Source organism: Triturus cristatus, chromosome 2_1 (assembly GCF_964204655.1).
Source record: "Triturus cristatus chromosome 2_1, aTriCri1.1, whole genome shotgun sequence".
Lineage (NCBI taxonomy): Eukaryota > Metazoa > Chordata > Amphibia > Caudata > Salamandridae > Triturus > Triturus cristatus.
Genome location: NC_140581.1, coordinates 883,759,435 through 883,781,368, shown reverse-complemented (window position 1 = coordinate 883,781,368; position 21,934 = coordinate 883,759,435). Strand labels below are relative to the sequence as shown.

Sequence of the window (21,934 nt, the reverse complement as noted above, 5' to 3'; positions counted from 1 at the left end):
ACACAGTGCCTAGAACCCCCACCCTCCCAGGGATTAGCCACTCTTTGCAAATACGACTTGATTATTCTCCATCTGTAGCCCTCTGTCTTCTCTTGCTGGTCTCCTCCTTTGTGTTTTTCCTCTGTTTCCTGACCCCCATCCCTCCTTCCCCATGCACCTCTCATCAACCCCTTAGCACATGCCACCCTTTCATGTTCCTACCTCCCTTATTCCTCTTATCTGTGTGTTTTCTGTTACTTCCATCCACCCGCAATCTTCTTGTAACACTGTAAACATCTCCCTTTCCCTATCTGCTCCTCATCTGCACCAAACCTTCACAACATCCCCTTAGGTTTCTCCCCCCCACTCTTGCCATGATCTGGACCAGCTCATTTTGTCTTAATGAAAGTATAGGGTGGCAGCGCTTCTTTCGTCTACACAATTAGCAAATATATAATAAAGTTAAATAGGTTTGTGTTTATATACAATTTAGTCAGGCCTACATCCTCGGTTCATTTAAATAATTATATAGAAGCATGATTGTTGACACAAATGTTCAAATAAGGTAACTAAAATATATAGAACAGATTACGTCAGACATTTTCATGGAGAATAATTTTTCTTTTCTTTAATTTCTTTATTAAAGTTTTCACAGTGGCATCATTGTTATCTGTATGTTTATAAAATACTATTTAGTGACTGTACATCTGACACCTGTTTCACTCCTTACTAAGGTTAGGATTTTCTCAAGGACTTTGCATCAGTCTGTCAAAACACAGTTTGTATTTTGGAAAAATTGTTGCAGTCTGAGTTTCTGCCATCAGTTTAAGTGGCAGATTGTTATGTTTTATTTCCATGCTGGCTCTGCATCAGCGTGTAGAATATTGAATGTGTATTCCACTTTGTGCGCTCGTGCAGGAAACATTCCAGACTTGTCAGTTGGAGCGTGTCCTGATGAGACGATAACAGAGGCTTACTGAGAGAAGCTGTGAATAAACGTTTACTAATGTTACACTACTTATGTCAGAAGATTAGCTTCAACATAGATTGGTGACGATTAAAGCTACCGCAGATCCCACACAACCGGGCCCTGATTCTTTACTGTATGGCGATTCAATTTGTTCCTGCCGGAAGTCTTTGCAACACTGTAGAGATCCAACCTGGTGATTTATTAACTTTAAGAGGCTGAGTGTCACTGCCAATACAGTCAGTGAGTACAATGTTTGATGCATACGCTTGCCAGGCATTGGCCGGTGCTAACTGTATGCTGCCTGACTGTGGATTCTCCCAACTAAATAACGCACTAGAAAGGTAGGGCCGGCATCGGCCACACCGAAGGTATGGCGGGTGTGCCGGACCCCGATGACCATACCGGGGCGTGACCCAGAAGTGATTGAAAGCACTTCCGGGTCACGCACTTTGGCTAACGCCAGGCCAGTTAGAACTGGCCTTGCTGGAACAATAAAAGGCTGGGGAGCGGCGGAGTCCGCCTCTTTGCTCGCCGCTCCCTCAGCCTGCCACTAGTCATACCAGCCTCGCTAGGAGGCTGTAATTTAATTTCTTCTTTGTCTTGCAGGTCGTCGAATACTCGAGTGGAGAGCAGAGTGGGCCCAGTATTCTCACCGACTAAAGCGGGAGTTTTCAGCCGGAGGAGCGTGGAGGTTGCCTTTTCGAGACCCGCGGGGTGAGAAGAGCAGCTGGACTTGGTGTGCGATCAGTGCCTGTGTTGGGCTCGTCGGCGGAGAAGGCGATCCAGCGCGAGGGGAACAGCTGTGTCGGTCAGCTGCGGTGCGTTTTTTTGATGGTGATCGTGCGCTTGGCTGGCAGCGTAATTTGTCAATGGCGGGGGGCCTTGAATTAGGTAACAGTAGCAAACGTCACACAGTTGCAAGGGCTTTGAAACTGCAGCATGTTCTAGAGCAACAATGTAATGCTATTATTTATTTTAAGGTATTTAAACCGTGCTTCGTGTTTGTCAGGTAGCCATCCATTTTGGTGTTGGTGCAACGAGGCAGGAGTGCGTCACTGTAGATAATATCACATAAAAACAAATTGAGCGAAGATTTGCATAGCGAGCTTTAAGAAACAGAGCAATTTAAATATTGTGTAGCTCAGCCGATGTTTAAACTTGATTTTGAAAAAAGTGTAGCTCAGCTAGTCGTGTTTGCGCTATAATTTAAACTACATGGCAGGGTGGGAACAGCAATAGGCTACGCTCTGCATAAAATAAAGCATGCACCGTTGAGGACGCCAATAGTATTGATGTTCAACAGCGGCAGCGCCCAGCTTTAACCTGATTTTCAGGTGAAAAAGATCATGCAATATACGAGAAGAAGCCCCGTATATTTAAATTACATTTTCGAAAATCATTGAAATTGAACCATATCCCTCCATGCCTTATACAAGTTCTCACAGGCTGAAAAACAGTCACGTCTTATGTTCCCTTGCGGTGCACGACTATGATAGTTGTTACATGAAGCGCTTATATGCTAACAATCCGCCTCTGATTTAGAGGCGCTACAATAATTCTTTTACTGAATTTCAAGCGCAGCTCTGCATCCGCGATGGATTACAAAAAACAGGTGGCCTCGCGGCCGCTTCGTAGCAAATGAGGCACGGCGTGTTTGTGTGGGAAGAGCAGCCCTGCACGTCACCAGCAGGTGTGTTATTTCAGGCCTGGTATGAGAGAGGTTTTTACTGTGCTGAGAAACAAGAAATCCCCACGCCATGAGGTGGATGCTGCTCGCATCGGCTCGCTGGCATGTGCATAAGCTCTCAGATTTAAAGGGAGAGGCTGACGGCCATGGGGAATGGTTTACATAATCCCATGATACTGGTGTGATTATTACGGCACCGTAATGATAACGGTGCGAGGGACTGTGACTACTTGTAACTAGTGCATAAAAGACTCAAGCAGTCCAGCACAGGGGGTGTTAGGGTTCCTGCATGCAGGACTGTCCTGAATACGTTTCAATATCACCCCATTAATGTGGGCAGTTTGTGACATGTGTGATGCCAAACCATAGTGCTAAAAAGTCAGAAGCCAGTAGTCAAGGGCTCAAGGGTAATACAACTGGTGCTATGCGCTCACATGGGAAGAATCTAATTCTCAAATGCTCCCATGTAATACAATTGATGCTTTGATAAGCACTCTAAATTTGTAGGTATGATATCAAGTGCCTCATATAATGGAACTGGCTCTATGCTAAGCGCTCCCATTTTAAAATCTAATTTCAATGTTCCTCGTGTAAAGCATATGGTGCCGTTATACGCGCTCTAAATTGACAGTCCATTTTCAATGTTTTGTCATGTAAGGCAACGTGTGCCATGTAATGCAACGGGTGCTATGCCAGGTGCTCTCAATTGAAAGTGAGTACAATGCTTCTCAAGTAATGCTACTGGTAGGCACTCTCAATAGAGTGATTCCAATGTTTCCTCATGTGACGCAACTGGTGCTATGCTGGGCACTCCCAATTGTAAGTCTGATTCTAGGGTTCCTGAGGTATTGCATCTGTGGCTATGCTAAGCGCTTTAAATTTTTTAGTCTGATTTCAGTGTTCCTCATGTAATGGGACTGGCTCTAGGCTGGGCGCTCTCAATTGAAAGTCTGCTTCCAATGTTCCTGAGGCAATGTATCTGGTGTTATGTTAAGCGCTCTAAATTGGTAGGTCTAATCAACAATTGCGGTTGACACCCCTGTCACAGGTTCTCCAGTAATGGAGGCCGCACCTGCAGGTGAACGCAGATAAATCAGGCGGCTGATGTTTAACGTTTTTCAGTTTTCCCAAATGAAATCAGGAGCGTTTAAATTTAATGCAACGGTATAGATGCCATATATTAATCAAAAGGATGGCGAATGTACCACGTGCAATAGATTCAATGTTACTTCCTAAAGCTAGATCATTGCCTTAGGAATTATGGTTTGCTTTCAAAGCCAAAAGATATTGGGCATGGTAGATTGCTTTTAGTTTTACAATATTACAGGCTTCGGATCAATTGGGAACACATAAGGGTTGTACATGTAAGTAAGTACTCAGTGCCTTAGCTGCAGCATATACATTTGACCCATTCCAAACTGTCTGGAAATTCATTAGATGGCTAAAGCAATGCCTTGGCCTGTGTTACAAATACATTAAATAACACTGTAGGAAGCTGTGTTAAGGGCATTTGCATTTAATATTGAGGAATAAAGTATGCAGGGATTAGAACAGTATATTATGAGTCAGTTTTGCTTCGTGGGTTTCAGCAAGAACATTCATACAAAGCGGAACAACATGGCCTAAGGCCTAAGGCTGAGTTTCACTGCCTATACAGTCAGATAGTAGAATGTTTGATGCATACGCTTGACAGGCATTGGCCGGTGCTAAATGTATGCTGCCTGACTGTGGATTCTCCCAACTAAATTACGCACTGGAATTGTGGTCATTTTAGGGGTGCGTCTTTGGTTGGCCCTATACGACGTGGAAACATCCCGATGCACACTGAAGAAATGAAAGCATAGCTACGCATGGCCTGTTCCAGAAAACGTGGATGGTTGGGAAGATATCCATTCAATTTTAAGGTTGCTGTTGTTCTGTTGCCACCCGCATTTCCGTATTGGTTTGGTAGAAGTTAATTGCAGTAATTCACGGTGACAGGCACACCTTTGCTTGTCTATTCTATTTTAATACAGTGAAAGGCACACATGTGATTCTCTATCCAAATGTATTACATTGATGGGCACACTTTACTGTAACTGCTGGTCATGGACACATCTCTGCCGCATATGGATCACTACGCTACGAGTCAAGTCACTCTGAATATTGACTGTTTAAAAGAAATGATCTTCCCATTGTCAATTTTGAGAATAGACTGATCAATTGACTAGGGATCCATTCAAAGGCAATTGTTCCAATTGGCAGATACAGCAGAAACTCCTGACTTTGGTCTACCCTTCTTTGGAAGAGGTTATTAAAGTGGCCAACAGAGTTGAGTTGGCTCAATTATCTTTGAAAGAATTAAATGTCCACCAGAAAGTGTTGGCAGCCATCTTGTGACTTGGCTTCAGCCGAGTCCCCCCCAAAAAACATTGGTCTTATGGTTCTCCTGGAACCCTGGCATGGCATAACAGCATTTCATTTTTTTTCTAAAATTGCCATGAATTCACAACATTCATGAATTTGAGGCTAACAAAATCAAAAAGAAACAAGCATGGGCTCTTGTGCTTCTTTTCAAAAGCCCCCTCCCCCGGATGGGCCGGGTCCCAAGGGATTGTGTAGAAAAGGAGGGGGTGCCCGGGGCATCCCTTCTAAGGCTCGTTGAGCCCCATGGACCACCACCTCCCCGGGGCAATCACACATTGTTGGGGGGGGATCACGCGGAAACCCTAAGCTCCGGGGACCACCACCTCCAGAAGGCCAAATACATTGTGGTAAGAATGGGAAGGGGCAGCGCTGTCCCCCTCTTGGGACCCTCTCAGTCCAGGGGACCACCACCTCCCCAGGACGGCCCATGCGCAAGAAAGGAGGAGTGCATGTGGCCCCCTACCTGGAGCCATACATGGCCCTGGGGACTGTCGCCCCACAGGGATGGCCCCTGCTAAGTCCTGGGGTGACCACCCCCGGGACATAGCTGTTTGCTTATGCTTTGCAAGAGCTTTGATAGCTCCCATGAAGCATAATCAAATACTCCAGTTCCAATAGGCGGGAGCAGTCAAGCGGTTCCCGCCGCTGGAATTGGAGGTTTCAACTCTTTCCCTGCCACAGACATGCAGGCATGGAAAGAGATTAAACAGATTGCTCCTGCACAGAGATAGCTGCCTTTCCAACAGCTACCTCAGTGCAGCAGCAATGCCTGATCCCACAGGAGGTGGAGAGAGCGGCTGGGATTATTAGGGCTTTGTGGCTCCCCCGCGGTCCGATGAGCAGAAAGAGGCAAGATAAAGGTGAGACATGAGCAGAAAGAGGCAGAATAAAGGTCAGAAATGAGCAGACAGAGGCATGATAAAGGTGAAAAACGATCAAGAGGAGGAAGAATAAAAGTCAGAAACTAGCAGAAAGAGGCAGTATAAAGGTTAGAAATGAGCATAAAGAGTCAGAATAAAGGTCTGAAGAGAGCAGAAAAAAGCAGAGGTCAAAAACAAGCAGAAAAGGGCAAAATAGAGGTCACAAACCAGCAGCAAGAGGCAAAATAAAGGTGAGAAACAAACAGAGAGAGGCAAAATAAAAGTCATCAACAAGAAGAAAGAGGCAAAATAAAGGTGAGAAACGAGCACAAAGAGGCACAATAAAGGTCGGCAACGAGCAGAAAGACACAGAATAGAGGTCAGAAACTAGCAGAAGAAGGCAAAATGAAGATGAAAAACGAACAGAAAGAGGCCGAATAAAGGTCAGAAACGAGCTAAAAGAAACATTATAGAGGTTAGATAAGAGCAGAAAGAGGCAGAATAAAGGTCAAAAACAAGCAGAAAGAGGGAGAATAAAGTTGAGAAACAGCCAGAAAAAGGCAGAATAGAGGTCAGAAACTAGCAGAAAGTGGCAAAATAGACGTCGGAAACGAGCAGAAAAAGGGAGAACATAGGTCATAAACAAGCAGAAATAGGCAGAATAAAGGTCATAAACTAGCAGAAAGAGGCAAAATAAAGGTCAGAAACAAGCAGTAAGAGGCAAAATAAAGGTGGGAAACTAGCAGAAAGAGGCAGAATTTCGGTCAGAAACGAGCAGAAACAGGCAGAATAAAAGTCTGAAGGGAGCTGAAAAAGTAGAATAAAGGTCTGAAACCAGCAGAAAGAGGCAAAATGGAGGCCTGAAACCAGCAGCAAGAGGCAAAATAAAGCTGAGCAATGAGCAGGAGAAAACAAAAGTCAGCAACGAGCAGAAAGAGACAAAATTAAGGTGAGAAACAAGTTTAAGGAGGCAAAATAAAGGCAGCAACGAGCAGAAAGATGAAGAATAATGGTCAGAAACAAGCAGAAAGAAGTAAAATAAAGATGAAAAATGATAAAAAGAGGTCAAATAAAGGTCAGAAATTAGCTAAAAGTGGCATAATAGAGGTCAGAAAAGAGCAGCAAAAGATAAATTAAATGTCAGAAATGAGGAGAAGGAGGCAGAATAAAAGTTAGAAACATGCAGAAAAAGGCAGAATAAAGGTCAGAAACAAGCCGAAAGAGGAAAAATAGAGGTCAGAAATGAGCAGTAAAAGGAAGAACGAAGGTCATAAACAAGCAGAAAGAGGCAAAATGAAGGTCATAAGCAGAAAGAGGCAAAAAAGAGGTCAGAATTGTGCAGCAAGAGGCAGAATAAAGGTCAGAAACAGGCAGAATAAAGGTAAAAAATTAGCAGAAAGAGGCAAAATAAAGATGAGAAACTAGCAGAAAGAGGCAGAATAAAGGTCAGAAATGAGTAGAAAGAGGCTAAATAGAGGTCAGAAACGGGCAGCAAGACGCTGAATAAAGGTCAGAAACAAGCAGAAAGGCAAAATAAATGTGAGAGATAAGCAGAAAGAAGCAAGATAAAGGTGAGAAACGAGCAAAAAGAGGCAGAATTGAAGTGAGAAACAAGCAGAAAGAGGTATGATAAAAGTGAGAAATGAGCAGGAAGAGGCAAAATAAAGTTCAACAACGTGCAGAAAAAGGCAAAGGTGAGAATTGAGCAGAAAAAGGCAGAATAAAGGTCAGAAGTGAGCTTGCTGAGAATTGCGAAGACCTCACCATTCGCAACCACTCTGCAAAGGGGCCTCCTGGCACACTGCTGGTGGGGGGACAACATCCCCTTGGCTGCTGAGGGTCTTTGGAGGCCAAGAACCCCTATTATTGTCACAAGCAAGTCCCCCACAGTGGAATTTTGGAGACCTTGTCGGAGGCCGGCTCCCTTTCTCAACCACTCGGCAAAGGAGCCTCCTAGCGCCCTTCTGGTTTGGTGATGAAGTTCCCTTGGCTGCTGAGGATCGCTGGAGGCCAAGAACCGCTATTGTTGCCAGAAGTAATTCCCCCACAGCGGGATTGCTACAACCTCATCGGAGGCCCTGTACCCTTCCTCAACCACTCTGCAAAGGGGCCTCCTGGTGCACTACTAGTTGAGGGATGAAGACCCTTGGCTGCTGAGGGTTGTTGGGGGCCAAGAACCCCTACAGCAGCCACAATTATATTCTCCACAGCAGAATGTCTGAAACTCAGGGTTTGTGTGCCCATAAACTCCTCTCCGCCAGTGGGTTGGCAGAGCTTTTTAAAACTCCATGTTCCAAGCAAAGCACGGAGAGGCAAAACTCCACACACTCCACCGGCAGAGAGCACGTTACAGTTCACAAATCTACTCAGGGACTCATGAACCAACTCACATATACACTCAGAGACTCACACACCCACTGGCAGACCCACTCAGACACTTACAGACATACTCACAGACCCTCTCTGAGACTCACACAGCCACTCACAGACCCACTCATTCATGCTCCTAATTAATTACCCACTGAGAGACTCACACACTCTCTAACCACCCACTCTCAAAGGTTACAGCTTACAGTTAGGAATTACATTTGTTTTTAAAGTCAAAATTCACTGAAACCAACAAAATTTACAGGGATGTTACAGTTAGAATTTTTTTTTTTAAATTCACTGACAAAAACAAAGGTTACAGGGACATTTCACTTGTAAAAAACCAGAGATGTCACTAACCATGTCATGGGTGATGTCATATGTGGGGTCATAAGCAGTGCATTGTGGTGGTGTAAGTTATAGTGAGATCAGGTAACTATAACTGCTGAATTGAGTGAAATCTGAGTCTAACTATAACATTTCTGTAACCTTTTTTTCTGTTAATTATCTATCTATCTATCTATCTATCTATCTGATAAAGTTTTAGCAAGTCTGTTCTTTAAATCACAAGGCAGGCTAGCAATATCTGCAATATGTTTTCTATGTTTACTAACGTGTAACAGGAAATGCTTGAAAAGACACTGCCACTTCCTGGTCTTTGTATGACTTATTGACAAAGACCGTGCTGTCGAAACGCGTCGAGTCATTAAATACGAACTCCTGAGAAAATGAAAACCTGTGTGCGACTCTTTCTTGCGTCCTGGCCGCGTGAGAAACACTTTTAAATATTTCAGCGGGTCCAGTGCCCGCCCGTCTGCACCAACCCCGCCAGGTGGAAGTAATTTCATGTAAGGCTGGAACTTGCTTCGGAACCTTCTCTATCCCAATTCCCGCTGGCGGAGTACGCGATCTGGGAGTGTCTCCCAACGAAGAGCCAACAAGGAAGCACAAAGTCAGTCCGGACGAGGGAACAGCCGATGTGCATGAACTCCGCTCCGAGGGAGTGCGCGACGGCCTGGATACCCTCTGTGGACCCTCATTGCAACTTCGGATCTTTTTGATTTTCAGGGAAACGGCAGGGGTGCCCTTGTCTCTACTACACGCAGCCAAATGATGGGTGAGCAATCAAACCTTTCTATTATTAACCTTTCCCCCCATGTCATCACCCCTGAGGAAAGAGCGGTCTTAGAATTAGGCCTATCTTTCTGCCCCACAGACAATTTTGACTTTGCCAAAACCCGCATTGATCTGTTTCTGTTCTTGCGCAAACTTAAATTGCTGAAACTACATACCTTAAAATGTAACAGAGACCAAGCAAATGCCACACCAATAGAGAGTACCCCTACTCCCACGGATGCTGTTTTATTCGTGGGTGACATTGAGACCTTATCAACCATGAGGGAATTTGAATTGGGAACCAGAGACTGGGAAACAGATCGTGACCTGCTAATCAGTATGGATATGGAGGTCAGCAAAAGATCTAGAAATTATTTTAAACCTTGATCTAAATTCAACCCGAGTACACTGCATGATGGAATAGATACATTCCAAGAGATTGTGCTACATGACTTATTGGATCTTTGGAAAAAAGACGACACTAACTTTGCTAAGAATCTAACCTCAGCACAAAAGAAAGGTTTGCAGTCTTTGAAACAGGCTACAAACTTTGTGATTAAACCCTCCGACAAAGGGGGAAATGTGGTCCTTTGGGATATTAACAAATACAGAATGGAGGCCAAGCGACAACTTGAATTCTCAGGGTGCTACCTGAGATCAAGTCAGGGGAGGTATAACAAAACAGTACAGGAATATCATAAAATGCTGCATGACTGGCGCAAGAATGACATTGCTCAGTCAAAATGATTTCCTGTTCCCTTTGGTGCGCAAACCAGTCACCCTGGTCTTTTATATGTTACCGAAGCTGCATAAACATCCTACAGACCCTCCAGGCAGGCCGATCATCTCAGCCAATCAAAGCCTCCTTGAAAATACTTCCATCTATCTAGACTATTTTCTCTGTCCCTATGTCCTCAACCTACCGTCCTATTGCAGAGACAGCATGGACTTCCTGTAAAGGTACAGGAGATTCCGTGGAAAGATACCTACATTCTGGCAACAATAGATGTTGTTGCCCTTTACACCTGTATTGAGCATGATCTGGGCCTGGAGGCTTGTACATATTACCTCAGAGACTGACCAATTACCATGTATGATCACACTATGCTATTGATGCGCATGCTACACTTCTGCCTACACTAACTGTTTTTTGTTTGAGGATGACTGGTATGAACAGTACACTGGTACTGCCATGGGAAGTTGCTTCGCGCCGAGTTAAGCCTGTTTGTTTATGGGGTGGTGGGAGGCGTAGCACCTGTGGCAATATCTTCCACATGAAAAATGTTGGCCCGTGGACCCGCTACATTGACGATATTTTTCTGATTTGGGATGGTCCACAGGACACCTTGGATGGCCTTATTCAAGGACTCTCGGTGAATAATTTAAATCTTAAATTCACCAGCAAAACCGACCGTCACAGCATCGAGTTCCTAGATATTCTAGTGGAGGTCAAACTAGGAACACTACACACCAGTCTGTATAGGAAGCCGACATCAAGCAACAGCATTTTACATTCACATAGCCATCACCCTACAGGTCTGAAGAATAGCATTCTGTATGGGGAGCTATTAAGAGCAAAACGAAACTGTAGCTCAACTCTTTCCTACGAGAAAGAAGCCAAAAACATGAGGGGTCGCTTTAGAAGCAGGGGTTATTCAGCCAAAACCATCAGAATAGCCACTGAAAAAGCAGACAGCAGAAACAGAAACAGTTTACTTATTCCAAAGGAGAGTGAAGTTGAAAAACAAGAAGTGAGACTAATTACCACTTTTAACCATGCCTCACAAGAAATACATCGCATTATACATAATCATTGGCACATAGTCAAAAATGATGTTATCATTGGAAAACTGGTCAGCCCATCACTGCATATAACATACAGGAAGTGTCACTCTTTAAAGGACATGCTGGTACACAGTCACCTCTCCGTGAAAACTAAGACACGTGGGACCTGGTTGAGGGAAGTCCCAGGATTCCACAAGTGTGGGCGGTGCAAAGCATGCAACAGCAGCACAAATGTGAAATCTTTCAACCTTCCTAATGTGAAATCAGGGATGATTAATGTTTTTAAAAACTGCAATACTGATTTTGTTCTATATGTCTTGATTTGTATTTGTGGTCTTCGCTATGTGGGGAGCACCATCTTCCCGGTGAAAAAACGTGTTCTTGAGCATTTGTGCGGTATCAAAAACAGCGACATGTCCTACGCCATTGCTAAGCATTGTGATTTGGTACACTCAGATGTCAAAGATGTTAGCTCTAAAATCTCGTACTTTGGCATTGACAGGGTTCCTGCATCAGCAAGGGGGGAGGTCGGGAACATCATCTGCGATGCCTGGAATCTGAATATATAGTGAAGCTGCAAAGTAAGACCCCGGGAGGCCTCAACCATGAGGAGGACCTTCATGTCCACTTAGGCTGAACTGAGAATAACTAGCGCCTCCTATTACTCCACAGTAATGTGGCAGAACCCCCCTCCCTCTCTCTCCTTCCTCTGTCCCATTATGTACCAGGAATTATTCACAATGTAATGTATGGCATCATCCATCCTTGTCTCCTTCTCCGCCAATTTGCTGCCCGGCCATTGGGTCACGCCATTTCACGCCAACTCACCTCCCCAGAAACCGATGTTAACCTTTGGTTTTTTAGTAGTGCCAGGAGTGGACTGAACCCGGTGTCTCATCCATTTGCAACTATTGTGGCATTAACAGGACATGCAATCACAGGCACTGCCCAATCATTGAATACATTTTCATTTAATATTTCATTTCTCGTGCCCCTACTACAAACCTTGTGTTATAAAATTTAAATGGGGCTTGTATCAAAACTGAGCACAGAATGATAGCAGTGTTAACCGCCACTTGGCTTCTTTATTTTATCCTTCAGAACTTTTTGTTTTGCGCGTTGTCACTTATTGCCATTATGAATTCACTTGAAAAATTGTTTCTTTGCATATACTATGAATTAACAGTGTCCACATTAACTGTTAGAAATTATTTCCATACTTTGTTCAATTGAAATTGATAACGTTTTGGCAAGTCTGTTTTTTAAATCACAAGGCAGGCTAGCAATATATGCAATATGTTTTCTATGTTTACTAATGTGTAACAGGAAATGCTTGAAAAGACACTGCCACTTCCTGGTCTTTGTATGACTTATTGACAAAGACCATGCTGTCGAAACGCGTCGAGTCATTAAATACGAACTCCTGAGAAAATGAAAACCTGTGTGCGACTCTTTCTTGCGTCCTGGCCGCGTGAGAAACACTTTTAAATATTTCAGCGGGTCCAGTGCCCGCCCGTCTGCACCAACCCCGCCAGGTGGAAGTAATTTCATGTAAGGCTGGAACTTGCTTCGGAACCTTCTCTATCCCAATTCCCGCTGGCGGAGTACGCGATCTGGGAGTGTCTCCCAACGAAGAGCCAACAAGGAAGCACAAAGTCAGTCCGGACGAGGGAACAGCCGATGTGCATGAACTCCGCTCCGAGGGAGTGCGCGACGGCCTGGATACCCTCTGTGGACCCTCATTGCAACTTCGGATCTTTTTGATTTTCAGGGAAACGGCAGGGGTGCCCTTGTCTCTACTACACGCAGCCGCGTGGAGCCTGAGTACAAGGGAGGTTTTCAGTAACAGCAGATAATCGGACTGCGGAGGAGTTTTGGTGGTGAAAGGTGTGCCGTCAGGGCTCTTGATGTGTGGTGACAATGTGCGAGGCAATACGCCGAGACTTGATGTGGCCAAATCGCTATTCACCGAGGTTGATGACACAAGCCAGACTAGCACCACAAGAGCAATTACAGGAGAAATGGGAGACAACAGGACACTGAAACAAGAATCATACAGACTCGAGAAACTCTGCAAGAAGGAAATAAACCGCAGCTGGGAGATAATCTCATTAGACTATTACATCGAAGTGGGGCGTGTCCCAAGGGGATTGAGAATTTTGGTGACCCCCACCTACCAGAACCCAAAACCTAAACTATTGGAGGAATGGTCCACACTTATGGCAGGCACGTGCAAACAAATGCTAGGTCTTCTCTCCAAGTATGCGGCAATAGAACTCCAGCAAATTGGGGAAGAATTAAAACTAATCCGCGAGGCATTGGGAAAAATGCCAGCCCAGAATGAAATCAACAACTTTATCAAAGATTTGGAGACAAGACTAACAAAATACGAAGACGGCATCAAGGCTAGGAAACACTGGAAGTTTATAAGGTACTGGAATGATTATGCACAGGGACGCATCCTAACCTTCAGCAGGAAATATGATGCTATAAGAAAGGATTACAAGAAAATTGAAGTGCTTCGAGCACAAGAATCAGAGACCTCAGGTTCAACCTCAGCCGCACCTTCAGATGATGAGGAAAGGTACACGGCATTGGGACCGAACAAAGGACCATTCACATCATTGGAGGAATACCGTTTTATGCAACTGAGCCTCAGCGACTCCAAAAAAACCAGCTCGGGGAAGAGGAAAATGAGGAGGCAAACAACAAGACAAAAGAGAAGAAGCAGGAGAGGGGGCGAAGGCCAGCGACAACTCAACGCCACATGGGAGAGGCATCAGGCGATCCAAGAGGAACAAATGATGGGTGAGCAATCAAACCTTTCTATTATTAACCTTTCCCCCCATGTCATCACCCCTGAGGAAAGAGCGGTCTTAGAATTAGGCCTATCTTTCTGCCCCACAGACAATTTTGACTTTGCCAAAACCCGCATTGATCTGTTTCTGTTCTTGCGCAAACTTAAATTGCTGAAACTACATACCTTAAAATGTAACAGAGACCAAGCAAATGCCACACCAATAGAGAGTACCCCTACTCCCACGGATGCTGTTTTATTCGTGGGTGACATTGAGACCTTATCAACCATGAGGGAATTTGAATTGGGAACCAGAGACTGGGAAACAGATCGTGACCTGCTAATCAGTATGGATATGGAGGTCAGCAAAAGATCTAGAAATTATTTTAAACCTTGATCTAAATTCAACCCGAGTACACTGCATGATGGAATAGATACATTCCAAGAGATTGTGCTACATGACTTATTGGATCTTTGGAAAAAAGACGACACTAACTTTGCTAAGAATCTAACCTCAGCACAAAAGAAAGGTTTGCAGTCTTTGAAACAGGCTACAAACTTTGTGATTAAACCCTCCGACAAAGGGGGAAATGTGGTCCTTTGGGATATTAACAAATACAGAATGGAGGCCAAGCGACAACTTGAATTCTCAGGGTGCTACCTGAGATCAAGTCAGGGGAGGTATAACAAAACAGTACAGGAATATCATAAAATGCTGCATGACTGGCGCAAGAATGACATTGCTCAGTCAAAATGATTTCCTGTTCCCTTTGGTGCGCAAACCAGTCACCCTGGTCTTTTATATGTTACCGAAGCTGCATAAACATCCTACAGACCCTCCAGGCAGGCCGATCATCTCAGCCAATCAAAGCCTCCTTGAAAATACTTCCATCTATCTAGACTATTTTCTCTGTCCCTATGTCCTCAACCTACCGTCCTATTGCAGAGACAGCATGGACTTCCTGTAAAGGTACAGGAGATTCCGTGGAAAGATACCTACATTCTGGCAACAATAGATGTTGTTGCCCTTTACACCTGTATTGAGCATGATCTGGGCCTGGAGGCTTGTACATATTACCTCAGAGACTGACCAATTACCATGTATGATCACACTATGCTATTGATGCGCATGCTACACTTCTGCCTACACTAACTGTTTTTTGTTTGAGGATGACTGGTATGAACAGTACACTGGTACTGCCATGGGAAGTTGCTTCGCGCCGAGTTAAGCCTGTTTGTTTATGGGGTGGTGGGAGGCGTAGCACCTGTGGCAATATCTTCCACATGAAAAATGTTGGCCCGTGGACCCGCTACATTGACGATATTTTTCTGATTTGGGATGGTCCACAGGACACCTTGGATGGCCTTATTCAAGGACTCTCGGTGAATAATTTAAATCTTAAATTCACCAGCAAAACCGACCGTCACAGCATCGAGTTCCTAGATATTCTAGTGGAGGTCAAACTAGGAACACTACACACCAGTCTGTATAGGAAGCCGACATCAAGCAACAGCATTTTACATTCACATAGCCATCACCCTACAGGTCTGAAGAATAGCATTCTGTATGGGGAGCTATTAAGAGCAAAACGAAACTGTAGCTCAACTCTTTCCTACGAGAAAGAAGCCAAAAACATGAGGGGTCGCTTTAGAAGCAGGGGTTATTCAGCCAAAACCATCAGAATAGCCACTGAAAAAGCAGACAGCAGAAACAGAAACAGTTTACTTATTCCAAAGGAGAGTGAAGTTGAAAAACAAGAAGTGAGACTAATTACCACTTTTAACCATGCCTCACAAGAAATACATCGCATTATACATAATCATTGGCACATAGTCAAAAATGATGTTATCATTGGAAAACTGGTCAGCCCATCACTGCATATAACATACAGGAAGTGTCACTCTTTAAAGGACATGCTGGTACACAGTCACCTCTCCGTGAAAACTAAGACACGTGGGACCTGGTTGAGGGAAGTCCCAGGATTCCACAAGTGTGGGCGGTGCAAAGCATGCAACAGCAGCACAAATGTGAAATCTTTCAACCTTCCTAATGTGAAATCAGGGATGATTAATGTTTTTAAAAACTGCAATACTGATTTTGTTCTATATGTCTTGATTTGTATTTGTGGTCTTCGCTATGTGGGGAGCACCATCTTCCCGGTGAAAAAACGTGTTCTTGAGCATTTGTGCGGTATCAAAAACAGCGACATGTCCTACGCCATTGCTAAGCATTGTGATTTGGTACACTCAGATGTCAAAGATGTTAGCTCTAAAATCTCGTACTTTGGCATTGACAGGGTTCCTGCATCAGCAAGGGGGGAGGTCGGGAACATCATCTGCGATGCCTGGAATCTGAATATATAGTGAAGCTGCAAAGTAAGACCCCGGGAGGCCTCAACCATGAGGAGGACCTTCATGTCCACTTAGGCTGAACTGAGAATAACTAGCGCCTCCTATTACTCCACAGTAATGTGGCAGAACCCCCCTCCCTCTCTCTCCTTCCTCTGTCCCATTATGTACCAGGAATTATTCACAATGTAATGTATGGCATCATCCATCCTTGTCTCCTTCTCCGCCAATTTGCTGCCCGGCCATTGGGTCACGCCATTTCACGCCAACTCACCTCCCCAGAAACCGATGTTAACCTTTGGTTTTTTAGTAGTGCCAGGAGTGGACTGAACCCGGTGTCTCATCCATTTGCAACTATTGTGGCATTAACAGGACATGCAATCACAGGCACTGCCCAATCATTGAATACATTTTCATTTAATATTTCATTTCTCGTGCCCCTACTACAAACCTTGTGTTATAAAATTTAAATGGGGCTTGTATCAAAACTGAGCACAGAATGATAGCAGTGTTAACCGCCACTTGGCTTCTTTATTTTATCCTTCAGAACTTTTTGTTTTGCGCGTTGTCACTTATTGCCATTATGAATTCACTTGAAAAATTGTTTCTTTGCATATACTATGAATTAACAGTGTCCACATTAACTGTTAGAAATTATTTCCATACTTTGTTCAATTGAAATTGATAACGTTTTGGCAAGTCTGTTTTTTAAATCACAAGGCAGGCTAGCAATATATGCAATATGTTTTCTATGTTTACTAATGTGTAACAGGAAATGCTTGAAAAGACACTGCCACTTCCTGGTCTTTGTATGACTTATTGACAAAGACCATGCTGTCGAAACGCGTCGAGTCATTAAATACGAACTCCTGAGAAAATGAAAACCTGTGTGTGACACTTTCTTGCGTCCTGACAGCGTGAGGAACACTGTAAAAAAATAAATATATATATATATATTTATATATATATATATATATATATATATATATACAAAGAGGAGATTACTTCATCTGAAGAATCTGAGGGATACAGCAGGGGAGGTCAGGAAGCTTTATTCAATGCGGTAGAGACGGCATGATGCGATTCGGCGTTACTGCCTTAATCATATGCCTGTTTTCATCGGTGATCGGCGCCTGTTACTTTTCATGTGTTCCATCTTACTCCCATTGGCGGGAGTCCAGCTGTGTCGTTGGTTCGTAGGAGCCTCAATGTAGCCTCTCTTGGTAGACAACTGTACCCTGAATACACCATCTCGGCCTCCGAGGCAAGCTTCGCTCGACAACTAATAACCCAAAGGGAGTGCTGGGGAATTTAAGACAAAGTACATGTAGGTGCTGATAAAAATTAATGTCCTGATGCTCACTGCCGCATGAATACTTCTCCTTGGTCCCCAGACGTCTAAACCGCATGTCATTCAAGTTCTGCAAGACCCAGTGATCCGGCCGGTCTGAGTTTCCACAGCGGCGTTTCTCTGCCCTTGGATGCGGTGGGCCGGTGCAAAATCCAATACCTTGGCGCAAACAAAAGAGAAAACTCTTGCCCTTGATGCTCCAGCCGCTTGCTAGACGGGTCCCCATTGCGCGCCAGGGGCTAGCACGCTGAATAAACAAAGAGGAGATTACTTTGCCTGAAGAATCTGAGGGACACAGCAGGAGAGGTCAGGAAGCTTTATTCAATGCAGTAGAGACGGCATGACACGTTTCGGCATATCTGCCTTAATCATATGCCTGTTTGCATCAGTGATCGGCGCCTTTTACTTTTCAAGTGTTCCATCTTACTCCCATTGGCGGGAGTCCAGCTGTGTCGTTGGTTCGTAGGAGCCTCACTGTAGCCTCTCTTGGTAGACTACTGTACCCAGAAGACACCATCTCGGCCTCCGAGGCAAGCTTCGCTCGACAACTAATAACCCAAAGGGAGTGCTGGGGAATTTAAGGCAAAGTACATGTAGGTGCTGATAAAATTAATGTCCGGTCGCCAGTAGGCAGTTATAGTTAGGACCTTGTTTCTATTCAAAAAGCATTTTTTCTTTTCCCAATAACTTTGGCGTCGGTTGACGAATCCTCGCAAAATTTTCCAAACGTTCGTCCTGCTCCGGTCAGCTCCTATCCTGAAAGTTTTGAGGTGATTCGCCAAGTGAGGGCTGAGAAAAAAGGGGGGGTCCCAAAACGTGTGTTCTCCATGTTATTTCCCATAGGAAACTTTAGACACGACTACAGCCCGAACTGCCGAATGAAATTACACCAAATTTGGCAAAAAGGTAGTGCTTGGTTCATAAAGCGACCTTTTTTTAAAATGGTGTAAATCTGTTCAGTAGTTTTCGAGATATTAAAGGAAAAAATCTTATATATCTGGGCGGGACATAACTAAGCACGAGCTTGGCTCTAATTGGCTGCCGAAACTTTAATCCAGGAAGTGTTGGCAGCCATCTTGGTGCAATGCTTTTTAGGTCTCGCCTAGAGACGCAGCGCAAGGGCTGCCCACTGCACAAACACCACTGCAATGCTCTAAACCATAAAACACTACCCCAGCATGACCCCCTACACTGCCCCTAAACAGCACGAACACCACAGCACTGCCCTAAACCCTAAAACACCAGCCCCAGCATGACCCCCTACACTGCCCTAACACCACTGCACTGCCCAAAACCCTGAAACACCACCCCAGCAAGACCCTCTACACTGCCTGAACACCAGTGCACTACCCTAAACCCTGAAACACCACCCCCAGCAAGATCCCCTACACTGCCTGAACACCACTGCCCCAAAGACTGAAATACCACCTCCAGCAAGACCCCCTACACTGCCTGAACACCACTGCCCTAAACACTGAAATACCACTCCCAGCAAGCCCCCTACACTGCCCGAACGCCACTGCACTGCCCTAAACCCTGAAACATCACCCCCAGCATGACCCCCTACACTGCCCGAACACCACTGCACTGCCCTAAACCCTGAAACACCACCCCCTGCACGACCCCCTACACTGCCCGAACACCACTGCTCTGCCCTAAACCCTAAAACATCACCTGCAGCACGTCCTCCTACACTGCCTGAATACCACTGCACTGCACTAAACCCTGAAACACCACCCCCCAGCATGACCCCCTACACTGCCCGAACACCACTGCACTGCCCTAAACCCTGAAACACTACCCCAGCAAGACCCCCTACACTACCCGAACACCACTGCACTGCCCTAAACCCTAAACACTAGCCCCAGCTTGACACCCTACACTGCCCGATCACCACTGCACTGCCCAAAGCCCTGAAAAACTAGCCCCAGCAAGACCCCCTACACTGCCCGAACACCACTGCACTACCCTGAAACACCAGCCCAGCACGATCCCCTACACTGCCCGAACACCACTGCACTGCCCTAAACCCTGAAACACCACCCCCAGCGTGACCCCCTACACTGCCCGAACACCACTGCACTGCCATAAACCCTGAAACACCAGCCCCAGCACGACCCCCTACACTGCCCAAACACCACTGCACTGCCCTAACCCCTGAAACACCAGCCCCAGCATGACCCCCTGCACTGCCCGAACACCACTGCACTGCCCTAAACCCTGAAACACCACCCCCCAGCATGACCCCCTACACTGCCCGAACACCACTGAACTGCACTAAACCCTGAAACACCACCCCCCAGCATGACCCCCTACACTGCCCGAAAACCACTGCACTGCCCTAAACCCTGAAACATCACCCTCCCAGCACGAACCCCTACACTGCCCGAACACCACTGCACTGCCCTGAAACCTTAAACACCACCCCCAGCATGACCCTCTACACTGCCCGAACACCACTGCACTGCCCTAAACCCTAAAACACCACCCCCAGCATGACCCCTACACTTCCCGAACACCACTACACTAAACCCTAAAACTCCACCCCCAGACCTGCTACACTGCCCAAGCAACACTGCACTGCCCTAAACCCTAAAACACCACCCCCAGCACGACCCCCTACACTGCCCGAACACCACTGCCTTACCCTAAACCCTAAAACACCACCCCCAGCACGACCCCCTACACTACCCAAACACCACTGCACTGCCCTAAACCCTAAAACACTACCCCCAGCACAACCCCCTACATTACCCAAGCACCACTGCACTACCCTAAACCCTAAAACACCACCCCCAGCACGACCCCCTACACTACCCAAACACCACTGCACTGCCCTAAACCCTAAAACACTACCCCCAGCACAACCCGCTACACTGCCCAAGCAAAACTGCACTGCCCTAAACCCTAAAACACCACCCCCAGCACGACCCCCTACACTGCCCGAACACCACTGCTCTACCCTAAACCCTAAAACACCACCCCAGGACGACCCCCTATACTACCCAAACACCACTGCACTGCCCTAAACCCTAAAACACTACCCCCAGCACAACCCCCTACATTACCCAAACACCACTGCACTACCCTATACCCTAAAACACCACCCCCAGCACGACCCCCTACACTACCCAAACACCACTGCACTGCCCTAAACCCTAAAACACTACCCCCAGCACAACCCCCTACACTACCCAAACACTACTGCACTACCCTAAACCCTAAAACACTACCCCAGCATGACCCCCTTCACTACCCAAACACCACGGCACTACCCTAAACCCTAAAACACTACCCCAGCACGACCCCCTACATTACCCAAACACCACTGCACTACCCTAAACCCTAAAACACGACCCCCTACACTACACAAACACCGCTGCACTACCCTAAACACTAAAACACTACCCCGAGCACGACCCGCTATACTACACAAACACCACTGCACTACCCTAAACCCTAAAACACTACTGCACTTCCCTAAACCACTACCCCAGCACAACCCCCTACACTACCCAAACACCACTGCACTACCCTAAACCCTAAATCTACCCCAGTACGACCCCCTACACTACCCAAACACAACTGCACTGCCCTAAACCCTACATTTACCCAAATCCAACACTACCAAGAGACTTTCTGGTATCTTCATGTGCAAGTGTTTTAAATACCGGTTGTCCTTTTACCGGAGTGAGTTGCAATAGATCCCCAAAAACTATGACGTGTTTTCCTCCAAATAACACGTCACGTTTTAAGAATTTGTTGCATTCTCAAATGCACAAAGGCAAGCATCAAGTTTGAGACCATGCTCACCTCATCAATAATGAGAAGTTTAATTTTCTTCAAGACTCTTGAAACTTCACAACAAGCTTCTCCAGATAGCTTGTGGTATTTCAATTTATTCTCATGCTCTACTGGTAGCATTAGTAAACGATGTAAAGTAATTCCTTTAATGTTATGTGCTGCCAACCCAGTTGGAGCAGTGACAACACAAGACAAATGCGACTCAGTTGTTTTCTGCAGATAACTGGTAATCACTTTAATTAAGAAACTTTTTTCTGTTCCAGCTTGACCACTCACATACATTCGGATAGGTTGAAATGATGTACATGTGCACCCTTTCTTTTCATGAAGTAATCCATGGTCAATCTGCTCTTTCACTTATTGATATATTTGTTTCTGGTCAACATTTAGTTGTTCTTCCAAGTTTCCTAACTGTATTACATCTTCTTGAGCTTGATACATTGCTGTTTCCACTCATTCATGG

The 21,934-nt window shown here is 45.4% G+C and overlaps 1 long non-coding RNA gene across 1 annotated transcript in view; it reads left to right on the top strand.

The window, feature by feature from the left end:
* The first annotated feature begins 1,426 nt into the window (after positions 1-1,426).
* Positions 1,427-21,934, top strand: part of LOC146866035 (uncharacterized) — a 122,394-nt gene continuing 101,886 nt past the window's right edge. Inside the window, exon 1 of the long non-coding RNA XR_014976751.1 lies at positions 1,427-1,767. This is a non-coding gene — a long non-coding RNA (uncharacterized LOC146866035). The remainder of the gene's footprint in view (positions 1,768-21,934) is intronic.